Here is a 4,595-nt window from a genome sequence, read left to right on the forward strand (position 1 = left end):
TTTACATGTAGCAATACAATCGTTTATGTCTATCATAGCTACCGTATGAAGAGGTTAAGGTCATGTGGAGACCATGCAAAGAGTTTGGTATTTTTACGTGTTGTAAATAATCAATTGGTATTTATTAGTCTTTCACATATTATCACAAAAAAAAAACTCTTCGTTTTCGAATCCTTAGTCTTCATTTAAAACTATGCTCTCAAACCATTAGGTTTAGGGTTTCTAAACTTTTCCTCTCAAACATTTGCCTCTCACAAAATGTGGTTCAAGATGCTGCTATTTCAACCATGAACAACAAGATTGAAAAGAAGAAGGAAAAAGCATGCAAGATGCTATGATCGTAAAGATATTGAAGGTTTGCTTAGTCCTCTTTAACAAAATTGTGATAGTGATTCCGAAAATGTCTAGAAAAAACTATGGTAAGCTCTTATTGGTAAAGAATAATTAATCTCGAACTTGGAGATGTGCTGTGTGGTGTCTATCTTGTTGGAATTTATGTCCTAAAACTCGTAGTTTGTAATCTTATTCTATTTAATAAAGTCGTTATTGGAAAATTGAATACTATAATCTTAAATCCAATAAACTAAAGTCCCGAAGCTATTTTGAGTAAATATGAACTTTATGTAGAGATGTAAACGTAGATCAAGTTCGAGTATATAGCCTAAATAGTCTATAGTATATGTATAAAGCTTGGGTGCCTTATTTAGAGGCATTATGGATGTAGCTCGCTTTATAGTTAGTGCAAACCAAGTGATCCCGAATCATTCATGTAGAGACATGAAAGTGGGGCATCCTATGTAAAGAGTTTAATAAAACTGAACCATGAAATAGTCGCTTTTATGTTATAATATCGTTTACTAATTAAAATTGACTATTTCATTTTTTGATGACCTAAGTAATATAATCTTAATCCTCAGTTAACTATGAACTCATGTTCACATGAGATTATCCTTAGATCTACATAGGTGAGGATAGCTCATTAGCATTTGCTCAATAAGACTCCTATTTCAGGAGTAAGACCGGGTAGATAGCTGGAGACATAGGGTGTAAGATGAAATTCACTTCTACTTGCTTTAGGGTTAGTAGATAGGTTGTTCCTTTAAGAACTGAATCCAAATCTTGAACAAGGGGCCCCACCCTTTCATTCACTTAAGAGGGATTTGGTTTATAAGTTGGACCTTAAACTAATTGTTCAATAGTGGATCAGTAGGACTTAAGGAACAAGATGTAGTTTTGGGGGTAAAACAATATTTTAACCTAGCCGAGCTTACGAATAATTTGTGAAAGATTAACTTACTAATCATGGTTATATCAAATGGACACAAATATATCTATAGTGAGAGGAGTGCAACTACGTGACTTTAGTGAAATGACCCGTTAGTTAACGAATATTGATTAACTTGGTCTAAAAGGGTTTGACCAGTTAATCTTGAATTATTAGAGCCTATGATCTATAGGTCCATTAGGTTCCCCTTCTAGCTCATAAGGAAGAAACTTAGAATAGTATGATGGATTAATTCAAATTGTTTGAATTAGGAGAGGAGAGAGAAACCAATAAGTATATGTGATATAACTGTCAAATTTCAGATTACAGATAGAACTTTATGTTTAAATGGGATTTAAATATTAAATATACAAATGCGGATTCATACTTGGAAGCTCAAAAATGGATCTTAAACTAATTGTTCAATAGTGGATCAGTAGGACTTAAGGAACAAGATGTAGTTTTAGGGATAAAACGGTATTTTGACCTAGCCGAGTTTACGAATAACTTGTGAAAGATTAACTTACTAATCATGGTTATATCAAATGGACACAAATATATCTATAGTGAAAGGAGTGCAACTACGTGACTTTAGTGAAATGACCCGTTAGTTAACGAATATTGATTAACTTGGTCTAAAAGGGTTTGACCAGTTAATCTTGAATTATTGGAGCCTATGATCTATAGGCCCATTAGGTTCCCCTTCTAGCTCATAAGGAATAAACTTAGAATAGTATGATGGATTGATTCAAATTGTTTGAATTAGAAGAGGAGAGAGAAACCAATAAGTATATGTGATATAACTGTCAGATTTCATATTACAGATGGAACTTTATGTTTAAATGGGATTTAAATATTAAATATACAAATGCGGATTCATACTCGGAAGCTCAAAAATGATGGAAATAGTTAATGTTGTAAAAAATCAAAATGTTAACTTTTGATTTTGAAAAGTCAAACTTTGATCGGCAATATATTCAGATGTGATGTGAATCTTAAGAAAATGAATGCAGGTTCATATTCAGGAGGTTGAAATTAGTCAAGGAGGTCAAAATGATAAAAAGTCAAAATGTTGACTTTTGACTTGAAAGTCAGAGTTTGACTTTGACTATAAAGGTCAAATAACCATTTTATCCCTTGACTAAAATTAGTGGAAAAATCTAACATTTTGTTGGATAATCCCACTAACTCTTGGTGGGCTAAGTGAAGGTTCATGGTGATGACACCAAGCCCACAAGAGAAAATGGAATAATGAACAAATCCACTAATAGTTAGTGGATTGTGAGTTCTTAGGCTTCGGTGACTTAATTACATGCAATGTTTGCATGCAATTTGTTTATAAAAAGAGAGTTTTTTCATTTTAAACAAAACTTTTTGCCATTTTAATATACTTAAAATTAAATCACCAAGTCCTTTTACTATTTCTTCACATTTCCTAAATTTTCATTATACTCTCTTTCAATTCCTTCTTCTTCTGGGTCCCACAACCCAATTCTTCATCCTAAGTATAGCGGGTCAACTTTAGTGGTGGGGTCCGAGTTTGTGTTTGATGAAATTTCTAGTGATTTGAAAACTATAGAGGTTATTTCTTGAAAACCCTATTTCATGTAGTTTATTTTTATGCATGTTTACCTTAGCAATTAAGGTAATTTTATGATCTATTTTTCATTGTGCATGTCTATCTATCATGTGGTATCAGAGCATGCTTAAATTTACTCAATTGCATATGGTGGTTTCAAATTTATTAGATAAATCATGGTTGAACTAAAATGGATAATTTATGATTTTGACCTTAGATTAAGTGGTTTTTTTTTGTATTAAGGGTCTGTAAGTTGTATTTTTAAGGATCTGTAATTTTATTAGTCTTTAGAGTCCAAATTAAGTTGTAATTGCTTTAAACGGGAGAGAGAAAAGGTAAATTTATGGTGAAATTCAAGCCAAACCCGAGAAAAAGCTCATAGACCCGGTTGGAGGTCGACCTGAAAAACCGCTTCTTGACTCGGCTCCCTTAGTGCATTCGTTGTTTGACATGTGCCCTTTCATCGTGCGACATGCGTTCATTGGATGTGCCCGACTCGCGCGCCTAATGAGTCATTCTGTCTGACTCGGGTCCAACCCAGTTTTATGTACCCTTGTGCGGCTGAAGGTTTTGTGTGGATTGGGCCGGTTTAACAATTTTTTGTTAGTTTTCAAGCCGGTTCGAGCAATTCGGGAGAAATTATGTACTTCACCAAATCTTTTTTTGTAATAATTTAGATTTTAGCTTAATTTAGAGGCCAAAATCAGTCCAGTTTAGGGTGTTTATAATTAATTTATGTATGTGATGTATGTTTTAATTATTTTTAAATTTGTATGTGCATATTGTATGTCATATAGATTTAAAATCCCACCATAGGTTAACATATTCATGCATTGAAAGTATGTTATAATGGTTATAATGTAGTATGCATGTCAATTAATTAATATGATTAATTAATTATAATTAATTAATCATTTTTTTATTAAATATGATTTAATGAAATTAATTAATTAATTAATTATTAATTTATTTAAAATAATTAAATATGATTTAGTTAAAGAATAACTAAATTAAAATCTATATTAATTACTCCTTTTATAATTGTTATATAATGCATGAATGTTTGTTATAGGTTAGTCTAATAGTTTTTATAACTGTTATAAAATCAAGTAGACTCTTAAAATCTATAACAAAGATAAGCTGGATGCTCACCTAGGTTAAATAATATCATCCAACCAGTCCGATAAGATGACTAAGGTTGGAGGTTCTTAAGTTGACAGTTTGCAAAACACCTCTTACTTGGAGATCGTAATCAGTTCTTGAGCTTAGTGAACTTAGTTTTATGAGTATGTGCCGGAGGTGTGAGGTAATAAAACTAGTTATCACCTAGACATCGTAGATTAAAATCCGGTATAATAGTTATGCTCGGATGTTTCACCTAAACTTACGATTTGTTTGAGTTAGTCTAAATATAATCCTCAAGTAAAGAAATACCCTTAAAACTGCTATAGAACACTTCAGCTAGAGAGAAGTAGTGTACTTTTAGCTCTAACGTCCCTAAAAGTTCACACTGTAAGGTCTATTTAAGGCTTTGGATCGTGCATAGAAGCGGACTCACTTTGGAGAGTGTTTGCATGGATCAATATCAAGGTGAATAGGGAAAGTAGTTCATAGTAAGTGAGTGAGGGATATGTGACAACACATCCCACGGTCTCTTCCATTAGGTCACATCGTGAGATTCCTTTAATGCACCTGCTTGTCTGTCCTGGAGCGACGTTCCCTTCGGAAGGTAGTATTATAGGATTCAAAACA

The sequence above is a fragment of the Cucumis melo genome, chromosome 4, assembly GCF_025177605.1.
Source record: "Cucumis melo cultivar AY chromosome 4, USDA_Cmelo_AY_1.0, whole genome shotgun sequence".
Lineage (NCBI taxonomy): Eukaryota > Viridiplantae > Streptophyta > Magnoliopsida > Cucurbitales > Cucurbitaceae > Cucumis > Cucumis melo.